The following is a 16701-nucleotide window of genomic DNA, read 5'->3' as shown; positions in this document are numbered from 1 at the left end:
TATTGTTTAAATTTTAAAAAATTATTATAGTAAAAGACATTGCCATTAACTCCTATCAAAATACTTCCTCACCTGAAACAAACTTATTCCATCGTTTTTACCACTTCCTGGAGCACTCCTGGAAGCCCTCTTTTGTGTCTTAATAAAATGTGATCAAAACATAGTGAATGCTAGAAGACTTTTGGTGGAGTTCTTGGGGTCTTCTATATAGAGTATCATGTCATCTGCAAATAATGACAATTTGACTTCTTCATTTCCTATCTTTATTCCTTTTATTTCTTTCTCTTCTCTAATTGCCATGGCTAATGTTTCCAGAACTATATTGAACAAGAGTGGTGATAGTGGACATCCTTGTCTTGTTCCTGATTTTAGTGTGAAGGATTTCAGCTTTTGACCATTTAGTATGATACTGGCTGTTGTTTTTCATAGATGGCTTTTATCAATTTGAGGTAGAGACCATCTATTCCAATATTTTTAGGGTTTTATCATAAATGCATGTTGGATTTTGTCAAATGCTTTGTCTGCACCTATGGAGATAATCATATGGTTTTTGTCCTTGGCTCTATTGATATAGTGTATTACATTGATTGATTTGCATATGTTCAACTATCACTGCATGTTAAGCCTTCCAAACTTAATGACCAAATTCAGTAAAGTAGCTGGATACAAGGTTGACACACAAAAATCAATAGCTTTCCTCTACACGAAAAACAGACTCACTGAGAGAGAAATAGAAAAACAATTCCTTTCACAATGGCATCCAAAAAACTGAAATACCTAGGAATCAACCTAACAAAAGAAATCAAAGCTGCATCTCTGAAAACTGTATCACTCTGAAAAGAGAGATTGAAGATGATATCAGAAAATGGACAGACATCCCTTGCTCCTGGGTAGGAAGGATCAATATAGTGAAAATGGTTATACTTCTAAAACTGCTGTATAGATTCAATGCAATTCCAATTGAGATCCCAGCAGCATAACTCACAAACCTTGAGAAAACAATGGAAAAATTCATTTGGAACAAGAAGAGACCCAGAATAGTAAAAACAATTCTAGGTAAGAGACATGGCAGGGGATATTACAATCCCCAACCTGCAACTATACTACAAAGCTACTGTGATAAAAACAGCATGATACTGGCAAAGAAACAGACCTGAAGACCAGTGGAACAGATTAGAAGATGCAGAAACAACTCCAGACATACTCAGCCACCTCATCTTTGACAAAGGAGCCCAACTCCCTCACTGGAGGAAAGATAACCTCTTTAATAAATGGTGCTGGAAAAATTGGGCTTCAACTTGCCAAAGATTAAAACTAGACCTATATCTCTTGTCATGCACTAAACTAAAATCAAAATGGATTAAAGATCTAAATATTTAAATAGAAACGCTGAACCAGCTGGAACAAAGGTTAGGTAGAACTCTTGAAGACATTGGTGTAGGAAAAGATTTTATGAACAAAACCTCAGTTGCCTGTGAACTAGCACACACAATCAACAAGTGGGATCTCTTCTTATTTAAAAGCTTCTGCACAGCAAGAGAAACCACCAGTGGTGTGAAGAGACAACCCACAATGTGGGAAAAAATCTTCACCTGCTCTTCCTCAGACAAAGGTCTACTATCTTGAATCTATAAAGAACTTTAAAAAATCAGACCTCTCAAATTGAAAGACCCAATCTGAAAATGGGCATCTGAAATGAACAGACATTTCTCAGACAAAGAAGTAGAAATAGCAAATAAATACATGAAAAAATGTTCAACATCACTAGTCATTAGAGAGATGCAAATGAAAACAATGCTGAGATTCCACTTCACTCCAGAAAGAATGGCTGCTATCATGAAATCAACCAATAACAAATGCTGGCGGGGCTGTGGGGAAGGAGGAACCCTGCTCTACTGCTGGTGGGAGTGTAGACTGGTGCAACCACTATGGAAATCAGTATGGAGATACCTCAAAAAACTAAAAGTGCAAATCCCATTTGACCCAACTATACCCCTGCTGGGTTTCTTCCCAAAGAATTAAAAGAATCATACCACAGTCATATATGCACCCCTGTTCATAGCAGCACAATTTGTGATAGCTATAACTTGGAAGCAGCCAAACTGCCCATCAACTGGAGACTGGGTAAAGAAAATGTGGGGTTTTTAAAAACAAAATGGAGTACTACTCAGCCATAAAAACTGAGAAATTAGAGGCATTTATAGCTAAATGGATGCACATTGAAGCTATACTCTTAAGTGAAATAAATAGGACACACATGTGTGAATACCGAATAGTTTCTCTAGTGTGAGAAACTGAAATTGTAAATAAGGACTAAAAGGTATAATAGATGATGTGAAATAGGAAGAAAAGTGTCAAAGGGGAAGGGAAGTGGGAGGAGTAGGGGAAAGGAAAGAAGGAAATGGAATTAATATGAGAAAATCGAAACAAAGTCTTTGTAAATAGGAAGGTTTGGAGGGGTTGAAGGGAGGGCAGGGGAAGGGGGAAAATAAGAACCAAGAGAGATTATGTAAAGGTGCAAATTTCTAATGATGAACGTCATTATATTGTACACCTAAAATGTACCAATGATTAAAATGAATAATTGATAATGCAAAAAAACCAAACATAGTGAATGCTGCTGCTAAGTGCCATCCAAAGGAAAAGAGGGCTCATAAAAACACTGCAGTACATCCTCATCTATCTTATTGACCATATCTGGTATCATGTGACTTCTGGCTCTTTCCCCAAAGTGAAAAGGTAAACATTTTGAATCAATTCAGGGTATCAAGGCAGCCACTACAGCACAACTAAAAGAGGACTTCAAAAACTACTTTAGAAAGAGGCAAGAACAATGGGATAAGTTTGTTAGAAATGAGGGCAAATGCTTTGGCGGAGATTAAGAGCCATGTGTCTTTTACTATAATTTATTTTAAAATTTAAATATTCACTATTTCCATCATATTGTGTATTTATCAGCTTTTTCTCATTTTATTTAAAATATCTATTTGATTTATTTATATCTCTTAGAAATAGAACCTACTTTTATTTTTAATCTAAATTTAGTCTTATCTCACTTTAAATGTTTGTTATTTGATGGAGGGCAAAATCAAGATCCAAAATTTGAATGCCCTGTGTGACCAACTGTTAAGTGGTGATTAACCTTAATTGTATCAACCTGATTGGCGTGGGATTAGTAAAATACACTTGTGGGTGTGTCTGGATGGATCACAGAGAAATGGTCTCTGGCCCCTTCCTCTCTGGCACTGTTCTCCTGCTTTGATGAATGAAAGAATTTTTGGACTGCACTCTTCTACCATGTCTGCCTTGGAGCCGGCCAACCATGGACTGAATCTCCTGAAACTGTGAACCAAATTAAACCTCTCCTTCTTTAAATTTTTGATGTTGGCTATTGTATCTCAGCAACAGGAAAGCTAATACACCATGTAATATGTCCCAGTAAGACTCTTCTTGTTTAGTCCTTCACTGTGCATTTACAGGATGTTATATATTTTAGTTTGTCACCTCCTGATGAAAGAGTGATTTCAACTTACAAAACAATGAGTGATAGCATTATAAAGTCAGCCAAAGTAATACCAAGGCAGAAGTTCTAAAAGAATTTACTTAAGTAAGATACAGGCATTTGATTGGTATAATTATCACCATAACTTATATTCTCCATTGTTCTCCTGCCGATGTAATTATTGTTGAAATCATTAAAAGTTTCCTGAGTGGATGTTCACTGCCAGGGTAAAGAACTAATTAGATTCATGATTACCTTTGAAATTTTAATTATCTCATTTTTTTCAACAAATATTTCTTATCTTTTATATAAAAAGAACTTGTAAAAGGTATACAAAAAGCAATAAAGAGTATGGAGTTACACCCACAATTATATGCATGCATTAGCTACTGAAGTTATTAATGCAGCCAGGATAGAGCATAATTTTAAATGTTCTAGTAGTACCATATGGTGAACAATTGGCAGAAATTGTGGAGCACCATAAGCATATGGGTCTATCCCATATGATCTGAAGTAATTTTAGGGGCAGAGAATATCATATCAAAGGCAATGCTCTTTTAAATGTTAAAATAGAGAAGTATTAAATATGATTGGCCTGAATACTGTGATGTTGTTGTTGGTGCATATTTATTTGAATGTGTAAAATAGAAAACATAAAAATAATAAACAACTTCAAGAAAATATATTCATTATAAACATTTAATTTGACTTTTAGAAGATAATCAAGTGAAAGCTGACTGGCAGTTTGAAAGCATGATTTCCTAACATCTTTTCAAGTGAAAGAAGCCAGTAGCACCAAACTGATATGCTCATTCTCATTAAAGTGCACTTTAAATTTTGATTCGTATGTTTCTTTAAAATTATAACTAGTCAATGTTTAATTCATGTCTTGTTTTAGCTCATTAGTGTATATTTGATTTATTTGAACTATTTTTCTTTTTTGTATCACTTGCATTTGTAATATATTTCATTGATATATAATAAATTATTCAGATACTACACTTGATCTTAGCCAAAAGGCTGAGAAGTGATAATAATAAATTATTCAGGAAGATTTGATACCAAGTTCTTCTAGATCAGTAATATTCTATGAAATGCATCAAAACATTTTCTGTTAGACACTTAATGTTAGCTATTTTATGACCATATTTATAACTTTAATACTTAATGAAATAAAAATTTTCTAAACACAGAATGTGGTAAAGATACCTCAAGGTTTTTTTCCAAATGTAGTGCCTTTTTTCGCAAAACCGCTATGTTGGAGAACTAAAATATATCGGCTACAAGTTTTATCATTCCATTTAAAGCAGCCCACATCAAAATCTTTTGCAATCATTCTTACACATTTTGAGATTTGATTCCTGTTTCTATTCCTAGGTTTCCATCTGCCTGTGTTTTAAATTTTTTTTTCATAACCTGTCTGATGCAGTTGTATTTTTTAAAAGGTATCTCATCAACTCAGAGGATAAAATACTAAAAAGACCTTTGGAAATATCTGAGTCTTATAAAGTATTTTTCCATCCAAAATGTCTGAGGGGCACAACACATTAATGTCAGTCCTGGTGGCTCACTGTACTGTAATTTTCGGTAGTAAGGCCATACATAGGTGGGCAGGGAGCAGGGAGAAGCATTTAACTGAATTTGCATAGGGAATGAGTGTGTATGGTTTTAAGAAATCCCACAGATTTAGATATGTCCCCTCAATTAAGAATCCTCATTCTGCAGATGAAGCAACTTAAGGACAGATGAATTACAGCTGACTATGGCAGAACTGAAAATAGAACCTAGATCTCCTGATTCTTTAACCAATGCTTTCTTCAGTGCCATATATTATGATTGTTATCTAAAAGGTTCATTGTGTTGAGGCCTGGGTTGCCAGTGGATGGGCTTTCAAAATTATTGGATCATGGGGATTCTACCTTCACCGGTGCATTATGGGATCATTGCTGGGATCATAATCTGGTGTCATTACTAAGGTGATAGAAACAGGATGTGAGGCCTAGTTGAAGTAAGTGGAGCATGACCTTGGGTGCCATTTTTAGTCTCTGATCTCTTTGTCTTAGGCTTTTTTCCTCTGTCTCTCCTACAAGTTTTATTACTTTTAAAGCAGCCCACATCAAAATCTGCTCTTGGTTGCCAAGAGGTGAGCACATTTCCTTTACCTTGCCTTTCCATGATGACATATCTGCCTCAGAGACAGCTGACCATGGACTGAAACCTCTGAAACCATTTGTATTAGTATTTGGTTACAGTGATGTGAAGCTAATTAGCACACCATATTACCTTCACATATTCATGTCTTAGTGTTCACATATCATTGTTTATAAGCATCATTCATAAAACTGAAGGGAAAATGGAAGCACCAGGCTTCAAAGCAGCTCTGCCCGCCCCCCCCCAAGGAATAAAGTATTCATTTTCAGTATGAATCGGGGCAGCTGTTCATATCAATCTGCTCAATGAGCCAATTCTGCCAAACTGGATTTATATGTCCACCACTTGGTAGGTGTCAGAAGCAATTCTACATAATTTTTGGAAAAATCATTTCACAATTAAATTATGATTAGGCCTAATTTTCCTGCCTACAGACCGGCTATGACATGTCGAGATGTAAATCCATTTTTGCCTCTGGTCAAAGCTAAAACCTCAATGGTCCAGTGATCCTGTGATGCTCCAAGGCAGGATTACACCGGCTGAAGACCTCCTGGGGAGGAACAAAACCTTCATCTACATAAGTTCCTCATTGTTCTAGGATTATTGCCTCCACTGCTCTCTGAGTGATCTGTTACTCCCAATGTACCGAATAAAGGTGTGGCAATCTTGGGATCTTTGGTCTTTGCTGCCCAGAGCACCATTGATCAGGCTCAAAGCTCAGCTTCTTCTCTAAGTCTCAATTTCTGTCTTAATTCATTAATTTGCCTTTGCTGTCATGGCTCACAGGAGACTAGGACTCATCATAATGTCCCTCTTCCCTGTTCCCTACAGTAGGAGCAGAATGAGGTACCTTAATCAGGAGTGCCACTGGGAGTGACTTAGGAGAATCATTACAATGTTGTTTCTCTAGGAACCAAGAGATGGGAGTGGGTATCAGAGAAATACCCATCCATTAATCCCCTTTCCACCAGAAGTCTTGGTCCAGTGGGATCTTCAAAGCCTGCTATTTCATGACGGCAAGTCCTGGTGCAGTTTCTGGATATCTGTGCAGTGCTCACAACAGATTCTTTTCTCCAATTCCTGCCACCCACCACGTGCATCATCTTCCTTTTAGGAAGTTCCACCCGACACATGGAGCAAGGTGGAGAAGACACTCCTGGAAAGAAGCTTTGTAGACAGAATAAAATAAGAGCAAGAAACAACAGAACAGAACGCAGTTGGCATTTGAGGGGAAATATTTGCAAGAATTCATGCCAATTCTTTTGTTTTCTCAAGGCATTTGGGGAGGAAAATATGTAGGGAAGTAGGAGCCAGAGTCATGCAGAGAGTCAATTTAAAGGTTGATGAGTGACACGTGATACACAGTTGCAAACAAAATGTGTAATGGCTTGGCCAGGTGACAACAATTTTCTCCTAGCTCTGTTCTTCTTCCCATGAGACCAAGTGAAGAGATTAGAAACTGAAATTGAGGTTGGGGAGCCAAGTGGGAGAAGTGAGCTTTCGGGGGAGTGAGGGGATGGACAACTGGGGTGAAATGTAGATTCCATTTTAATGATGGGTTCCAGAGAAAGGGGGAGCCGAAGGGAACCATGGGATTAAAGACTCAGAAACTGGAAACTGGTGACAGAGAGCCCCTCCCATGCTGTGTGAGCGATATCCCTGTGTGGTTACAGGAGGTGGTGACCTCAGCGAACGACATGGTGTTGGGTGTCACAGGAGTGGCTGAGGTGAGTGGTGTAAAGTTCAACAGGACAAGAGCAAAGGGTACACTGAGAGAGAAAGTCATCCACTCAGTTTCAAGCGACTATCTTAAAAACAGGAATATAAGGTTGAACGATGAGAATCAGTAAGTTTTACTGCTTTGATTTGTACTTACAGTCAAGTTCTACTGGAGCCCCAGCTAGAAAAATTCACCCTAAAGTTATTTTCTGGAAGAATATTTTTTGCTTGTTTCAGCCTGCCTATATTAACGCACTATGCTATGAGAAAAGGCACTTTCTGAAGAGAATTCCAGAGCCTAACTCAGTGCTCCATTTTTTAAAAAGCTATAAGATGGAAGAAAAGTGACAGACCAACTACCTAGATTGCTAAAGGGTCAGAGCATTTGTGAGACTGCCAATATTTAAAACCCTATTCCACAGCATGAGATGCAAAAATCCATTTTTTTCTTTCTATGTGAAGCAGAGCGATACAGTTTTACAGACGTCTTTAGGATTTTGTACTATTGAAAATCAGAATAGTAACACAAGCTGGAACAGCTGAGTAGGAGCCAGCTAAGGAGAAAGCCAAATTGAAATAAGTGAGAAGCTACTTAAACCTCTGGGAAATCTTATCTAAGCCCAAGCTGCACACCCACTCTGACAAGGTTTGGAAGGCTTTTGGAAGCATCAACATGGTTTTAACATTGCCTCGGCCAGCTCTGAGCTTGCTCAGCTCTGGGAGTGATTTCAGCTATTAGGGGAAGAGATCCAATTCCTCGGCAGATGGAAATTTCTCCTCTGAACATCCTGTAGGAACTTTTTTTTTTTGGTACCAGGGATTGAACTCGGGTCCTTGCGCTTGCACAGCAGAGGAACTCTTTTTATAGATTCTTTTTAAGGTTTTAACTTTCTTTTTCACACAATGCACTTACTCTCAGAATTTAGTGGTAATAAAAAAAGAAGAAATTAATTTATATTTCCTACAAACTCAAAACATAAATCACATTGAAAATATTGCCAGCTTACCTATTTTGTAACAAATCATCCATACTGTAATAACATAAGAATAAAAATGTATCTTGTAATGCTCTAAAGTTATAAGTAAAAGTATCTAAAAGAGTTTTTTTCTCAGGAAATAAGGGACAACTTACTCTGAATATAAATACCTCTGTCTAGGCTAACGGTGTGTTATGTGTAAATGAGTCCCTCTGAAGCAACCCTCAGCGATTCTGATCTCCTAAAATTATTCTTGTTCTTTAGGCTTTCTGCCATCCTTGTATTTATCTGTGTGGCTTTTAAATCCTGCAAGTCATTGACAGTCTTGTTGCTCAATATGTTCTACTTCTGAGCAACAGGACGAGTTTGTGAAAACTGGAAATCTGTGTAAATATGTGTAGAATCCTATAGAAAACAAAGCTGTGGTAGTAGTGGTCAACTATTCATAAAAAAAAGCATTGAGGAAAGAAACATCAGTCCATGAGACTGGGCATCCTTTAACAGAGTTCCATGTTTAATATCATCACAAATGTTAGAAAATTCACTTCATTGTGTAATAACACCAAATCACATTTTAAAGTCTTTCAGAATGATATGCAAACCTCACTGCAGCTATTGTATCCTAAAGTCATGTTGCCATGTGAGAAGAAAATGGCAACTCCTGTAGGATGCCTAAACTGGGGGTTTTAGATTCATCTGTCTATCGACTTCGGCACTGATGAGCTCCCTCCCTAAGAGAGAAGGGTCACAGCTGTGGTTGTGAGATTTGCAGCTGAGAGATCTCAGGGATGGTGGGGTAATAATGTTCCATGACAGGATGCAAAGTGCAGCCCAATCAGGCTTTGCCCCAGAATAAGGCAGGATCCAGAAGCAAGCAAGCTTGCTGTCTCTGAGGCAAAGGTAGAGAGAAGATAGTTACAGACCATCAGCTCTGCACCTGGGATCAGGGGGATGTGAGCAAAGGCACTCAGAAGCCTGGAGAGTTACCTGAGAAACAGGGCTAGAGGGGCAGAAGCTCTGTATGAAGTACCTGAGGCACAACACATGAGAGGGAAAGGAACTAGTATTGGCTCTAAAAGGTTCAATCAGAAACAAAGTAGTCATAAGCTTTGCAGGTGTGTTTTTAGAATCAAACAAGAGAGTGTACATGTCAGTACTTTGTGAAGTGAAATACAAATAGAAAGTGTCGTTATTGTCATTAATATCATTATCATCACCACAAAGCCCTGAACTTCTAATAAATATATATGGTGGAAGGGAATGAGGAGATAAGAACCTGATTATTCTTTATCCAACCATGTAGAAGCTAAATATCAAGCACAGACATAGCTGAAAATAAAATGATTTAACTAGTGGATGCAAAATCCACGGTAAAAATATGTAGCAAGTATATCTTTAGGGAAAGTTGAAGTTAACAGTGGAAAGTTTAAAAAGGTACATCTGCAGGCTTAGTATGTACAAAATTGTGGGAGAAAAATAGTTACCCTTTCTCTGAACAATGTGAAAAAAATTTCAAGATTAGGAGAGATTTCAGAATCTCTTAAAATTTTATGAAAGCCCACACTTTATGGCTTAGGTGGAAACCAGCACATTATCAGATTGAGCCAAGGTGGGAAAAACAAGTTAGGAGTACTACTCAGCCATAAAGAATGAGAAACTCTCTAGTTTATGGCTAAATGGATGCACTTTGAGGCCATACTCTTAAGTGAAATAAATAGGATACACATGTAAATACCAAATAGTTTCACAGGTGTGAGAAACTGAAAGTGTAAATAAGGATCAAAATGAATAATTGATAATGTGAAATAGGAAGAAAAGGTCTAAAGGGGTAGGGGAAATGGGAGGGGTAGGAGAAAGGAAAGAAGGGAAAGGAAAATATATGAGAAAAGGAGAAAAAGGAACCAAAGTCTTTGTAAATAGGGAAGGGTGGAGGGGCTGAAGGCAGGGCAAGGAAATGGGGAAAAAATAAGAACCAAGATACTCATGTAATGGTACAAGATCCCAATGATGAATGTAACTGTATTGTATACCTAAAATGTACCAATTAACTTAATGGGGAGAAAAAGGAGACTAGAAATGTCATAATTGTAAAATTGTACTTAAAAAAAAAATCCTGCAGATTTGGGACACAAAATCAGTCAGAAATCCCTAAAGTCCTTAAATCCCTAATAAGCCTGGGCCATTTTTCACCTGGGAAGTGGGTCTCTCCCTGTGGATGGGCCACAGCTGTCACCCGTGGTGGCTGTCACCTAGGAACAGGCCACCATCCTTCCCCTGCAGAAAGAACTCCCGCCTGCCTTTCATCTGTAAATTGGATCCTCTCTTTCCATAGATTCCCAAGTCTACAGATTTCCTCCTCCAAATCCCCCACAAATATACCCAGCTCAGACTGTTTAAGTGTTTTTCTCTATTTCTTTGAGTGTATATTTAAAAAATTCTGCCTTGTAATCTCCTCTATACTTCTTACTCATGCATCCTGAGATTTCTTTTCTGTAATGGAAATCAGTGAATCCACAACTTGCTCCATGGGAGGAGTGAGTCAAAATTCTCCATCTCCACTTTGAGAACCTCCTTGGACTCTGTCCAGTAAGAAGACCACACCTTTTAAGCATATTGAACACTCTCTTATTATTATAATTTGATGCATTCTATTCTGGGCAATGAAAGTAAGACTCTGTGAGAATGGACCCTAAATTCCCCTGATCTTTATGTTGCTTAGAAAAGTGCTGCACACTTTCTAGGCATTCAGTGAGTACTGGGTGATTGTGAAGAGGCAGTGTGACCAGAGCGTGATGGTTTTGACAAAGGAGGCAGCCCAAGAGTAAATGGACAAGTGAATAGGAAACCAGAGTCAAAGCAGGATACCGAGGAGAAGGAGTGAAACACAGGGACCTTCGCAAAAATGATTTCAAAACATGAACTTTTTAAAATTGTACAAAGTCACCATCAAACTTTCTAGACTGAGGCATGAAATCAACCATAGACTGAGAAGAACGGTGACATGCCAAATGTGCGGACAGAGAGCAGGGCAAGGTATTTCCTAAGGGAGGAAGTTTAGTGAGGAGGAATTACAGGATGGAGTGTGTGTGTTGGGGGGAAGGAGAAAACCCTTTGGGAGAATTTGGCATCCAAATGACTTGTACATGAAAAGACAGAGAAGGCCAAGAGAGTCAATGGTGATATTTGCGCAGCAGGGCTTTAAAGCAGGACCATATCTCCACTTTGAGCAAAGCCTCAAAGGAGAGCAAACCAATGGCATTAAATATCTTTCTTCATACTTCAAAGAAGGGGCATCACTGTCAGAGTTAAGAGAATTAGGCAAACAAACAAAGAAACAGATGAGACAAAATACCTTATGGATATTTAGGAGATTAATATTACAAACAGCCAAGACTGATTGGGAGCTAAGTTCTTCAGAGGAAACGGAGTGCAGTGATGTTCCATGTCTCCTCCACAGGACAGGGGACAGGTGTGCGTGTATGTATCCCAGACATCAAGCAGAGGCAGAGGAACTCCGAGGAAGCCAACTGGGGAGCTTGGCTTAGAAATCTGGAGTAGGTGAGTTACAGACCCTGGCACCAAATTCACATCTGAAAAAAGCCAAAGGGCCAAAGACTGTGAGTAGCCACCAAACCAGGAGAGCAGGAGAAAGCTGGACTTGAGTTGCTTAACAGGAAGAGCATTGGGCTAGAATCGCTTTGATCTCCCCCAAGAGGGCCACCTGCAGGGGCCACAGGGCTGGGCCAGTGCAAAGCTTAGAAGAGAGCACCTATGCTACCTCATGGCAGAGCCAGTCACGTCAACCCTTCCCGCCTGTAAAGTCCGTATCCCACCCAGCCCATCTCTAGAAAGAAGGGAAGGACAGCATGGAGAAGAGTGTCGAGGAGAAACACAAGGATAAGGAAGGGAAACAGAAAAGAGACTGACTACTCAAACCAGCAGTCTTCTCCTTTTTTCACTGTGAGCTTCTAGGCTCAGGAGGAAAAATATGTAAATGATTCAGTGCAGTAGTGAGGAGTTTTCAACCAAAAATATACTCAATTTGTGGTCACAAAGCTAATGGTTAGAAATTATAGAAGTAATATTTTGTCTCAATATAAGAAAGGACATTCCGGAAGTGCCGTAGTGTCAAAATACACATTAGAGTTGATTGAATTCCACCTCTTGCCAATTTCCGTAGCCTCATAGTAAGAACATGGTATTTCCAGAGTGTTTTCATGGTCTCCCTCAGCACTGAAGGGTTTTTTGCTGGCAATTCTGTACAGATGATTCAGGGAAGGTCTGGAGGATGGACCACAAGTCTTTGAGGTCTTTCTATTTGAATGCTATTGAGCGTAAGCTGAGCGTGGTGATGCATGCTTGTAATGCCAGCACTCTAGAATGCTGGAGCAGGAAGACTGCAAGTTTGGTCTCAGCCTTGGCAACACGGCAACTTAGCAAGAGCATCTCAAAATTTAAAAAAATTTGGAAGGGGCTGGGAATGTAGCTCAGTGTGAAGGCCCTGGTTCCAATCCCCAATACTGGAAAAAAAAAAAAGAATCTATGAGTACAATTCCTAAGATTTGTCCCTGTCTACCTTCAAGTTCTATGTTTTACTTTACAACTTTACAGGATATAGACATGATTACAAATTGCCTAATAAAACTTTAAGTCTCCATTACATAAAGTTGCTATAAACCAGTAATGGTCACCATGATTGCTTTTGAAAATAATTTGGCTTGCTCTTTACTCTTAATTGGGAATCATATTATGAAATACAACCAGGCAGATAAGTTTTTGCAAAGTTTTCTCCTTGACTTCCAAGGTCTCCCTTCAGTCTCTGTATTTAGCAGCATCATTTTATTTAAACTGATCCTGTGTAGTGACCTTCAGCATGAGAATTGTTTTTCCATGATGCACTGCATTATGGTTATGCTATTTCTCCTTCACAGTCACTATTGATTTCACCAACCTTAGTAACATAGAAAATTGATAAGGCATAAAGAGCAAACCCTGGCATTTGGCTGCAGATCTAAATTACTAAAAATTCTTCTTATCTTCCAAGGCAGAAGCAACTGGAGGACTCTGAAGGTAGAGCTCAGAAAAACCACAGCAGGGGAGTCAGCCAACTAGGACCCCAGGTGCCTGCCACATTCTGTTCCCTTAGCAACAGTCACAGGCAGGGCCACTGCCCCAAGGTCTATGGTGAAAACACATTTTCTGGACCCTGTAAGTGTGACAAACACAACAGGCTGCTCATTTATTTACATGACAGTTCTGATGGAAGTTATATGCTTCTCCCTCTTGACAGATGCGGTGGAGTGGATGTGAAACGAAAGCCACTCAAGCCTCAGTGAACTTGAGAAATTTGCATCTCTCAGCAAACACATTCTGAGTTCTGATTATATCCTGAACACAGTTCTAAGATTTTTGAGGAAAGGGTAATAGAAGTTAAACATGGTCCACATCCTTTAAAAGATTATTACTTATTTCCTGAACCAAAATAAACATCTGTATTCAAGAACAGAGCTAAGGGCTATAGAAATTCAGGAAAAGGGAAGAACTAATTTTATTTTTACCCATAGACTCAGGCTACCAATACTATAAAATTGTTTCTAATTTGCTTGTGAGTGTACTTGAACTGTTTCAAGCAAATACTGTATGGCTCAACTTTTGTATAATGAAAAATTTAGCAACTATATCTTGATGATTGTTTCCATCTTTAAATCAATCAAGTTATTATGACGGGAGCTACACTAAGGAAAAGATCCTATTTGAATTTTTCATATATAAGTTTGAAAATGAACAGATGAAGAAATGTATGTTGTTACCATAGAAAGAGTTGGACTCTTTTATACTTGTGAGGCTTGAGGTCATTAACTATTAAGTGACACTGGTCATGTTTAGGTAGCCCTATTGACTTCAGTTTCAAAATGACTATCTCTGATATCTATTTCTGTAGTTCTGTTGAACATACTCTCTCACAGAAAAAATGTAAACCATTAGCAGAGTCTTAGTAATTAATATAATAGTCTACATTTCTCCTGCCCGTTAGATTCCCTTACTTCACATTTGTTTTTGGTTTTCCATGTTCCCATCTTACTTGTCTGTTAAGTTTAAATTGGGACACCCTTAGAAAGAACTGGTCAGGCTCTCTACTGAGGCTGTGTGAAATGTACTATTCACAACCAGAATTAGTTTTAAGGAGCCAAAATTTTTCTCAAGAATTAAGAATGAGGCTCAGGAAGATAACAAATATATCAGGTGTTGCAAATTTAAACAAAGGGTTAGCAAATTCTGTTTAGTTTGCTTGGTTGTCCCACCTCCGACACAAAATAAACAGTGTATTTTCTTATTATCTATTGTGATTCCAAAAATCTAGTTTCTTCTTCAGACTTGGTACCTTCATTTTTTAGGTAATTTCAGCTTGGAGACATAGATGAATGATGGCTCTATTCAGGTATTCAGTACAGTGGACCTTTGTCAGCTCTTCTAAAATGTCTTTGACATTCATCCCTTCTTTTCTATCACTTGCAAGAGCTAGCAATAATTTAGGTCTATGGATGCAGCTCAGTAGTAAAGAGCTTGGCTAGCACAAACAACATCCTGAGTTTAATCCCCAGCATGATAATCTATAACAACCCCATAAAAATTAATTTAATTTGAATCTTTATCCCTTCAAATTTAAATAGTTACAATGAATTCCTTACATATCAATAAAATATTCTTTCCTACTAGCTTACTCATCTTATATACTAACTTAATTATGTTAGTGTCAGTGACATGCTTTTCTATTCTCCCAAAGGACTAAATTTTACCTTTCAACTTGGCTTCTTTCACTACTGAACTTATGTTTAGGAATATTTTTCTCCTTACTCCTAACTATGCTTGGTTATGCTCACTTTGTTACATTCTCTCATGTTTTCTCTCTCCATATTTATCAACCTTACACTATTTAACTTCCAAATTTAGTACCATTTCATCTTCTAGAGGCCTTCTCTACAATCCCAAGCTCACTGATCTCTTTACTTTTGTGTCTGTAATGTTATCTTTAGTAAGCCTCATTTGGATCACTGATTGTATTACTGTTTTGTTTTATGTTTTTTTGGTACTGGGGATAGAACTCGGGTCCTTGCGCTTGCGCAGCAGGCAGAGAAACCACTGAGCTAAATCCCCGGCCCTGTATTACTGTTTTATTTCCTAGTTTTAAAGGGTAGCTAGCATTCTACACGGCTCTCAGTATCAATATCTTTGCAGAGTGAACTTGCATGCTGAATGGGGGCTGGCTTTTGGAACCAATAGTAATGGAAATGACTAAGTGGTTCCAAGAATAGATCATTCAGAAAATGCACTGCAGTTTCAACCCTGTCCTCTCTCACTTGGGAGACACATTGTAAAGACACTCGGGCAGCCCTCTGGAGAGGCCCAGGTGGACAGGAACACATTTTCCAAGATCCGTTTGCCAGCTATGAGAGGGAAGTCCTCACAGTGGGTTCTGTAGCTTTAGTAAAGCCAAGATGAACAACCACACAAGAGGGCCAGAGCCAGAGCTGTCTATCCAAGCACTGCCAAATTCCCACCTCAGAGAAACTGGAAAAGATAATAAATGATGATTATTGTTTTTAAGCCACATATTTTGGAGGTGATTCTTGAAATAATGAATAGATGCACAATAATAGATAATTTACAGTATTCTTAACCATAGAACTTTTGTTTGAAATTTTCAGACAATAATTTAGATGCCATTCAACATCATAGGATAATGAGTTACTGCATTTGGAATTTAAAAAAAGAACCAACATTTACTGAATTCCTACTAAGGTGCTTTACATATATATGAGTTTTATATGCATCAAAATGGCTATGCATGCAATACACATATAAAATATATTTTCTGAAGATGTAAAACTTTGTACCCAAGCTGCAAACGAGTTGTTTTTTTTTCTTTTTCATCATCATTTCCCAGACTTGGTTTTTTAAGTGAGATGATGTATGCAAGAAGATTTAACATGCTATAAAGAGCTGTGTAGACATATGGCATTTTGTCGTGCGTCCATTTATTTTTCCATTGAAGGCTTTAAGAGAGAATTAATACCCCTACTGTACTACTTCCTTTGCTTTGCTAAAACTAGAATTAGACATGATGCTGTGATATAAATACTTCTGCTTTTCTGAAAATCAGGCAAAGGACAAAAGAAATAAATTTTGTGCTGTTGGCATTAGCTATGGTCTGAATATTGTGTCCTCCAAACTTCATCTGTTGAAACCCAATCCCCATGGTGACAGAATTAAGAAGGGGGCCTTTGGGAGTGATTAGGTTATGAGGGTACCACCTCAGTGAAGGAGATCATTGTCCTTTAAAAAAAAGCCCAA

The 16701-nt window shown here is 38.2% G+C and overlaps 1 long non-coding RNA gene and 1 pseudogene across 1 annotated transcript in view; one reads left to right on the top strand and one right to left on the bottom strand.

Moving 5' to 3' along the window:
• Positions 1-14688, top strand: part of LOC110349478 (uncharacterized) — a 177618-nt gene extending 162930 nt beyond the window's left edge. Inside the window, exons 3-4 of the long non-coding RNA XR_015442629.1 lie at positions 11807-11907; positions 13640-14688. This is a non-coding gene — a long non-coding RNA (uncharacterized LOC110349478). The remainder of the gene's footprint in view (positions 1-11806; positions 11908-13639) is intronic.
• On the bottom strand, positions 4442-4534 carry LOC147824237 (U2 spliceosomal RNA; annotated as a pseudogene).
• Positions 14689-16701: the final 2013 nt, after the last annotated feature.

This window comes from Heterocephalus glaber, unplaced genomic scaffold (genome assembly GCF_053883595.1).
Source record: "Heterocephalus glaber isolate CG9 unplaced genomic scaffold, H.glaber_assembly_v1.0 deba00001550, whole genome shotgun sequence".
NCBI lineage: Eukaryota > Metazoa > Chordata > Mammalia > Rodentia > Bathyergidae > Heterocephalus > Heterocephalus glaber.
Note: the sequence above shows the minus strand (reverse complement) of the source record. Positions and strands in the feature narration are given on the sequence as shown.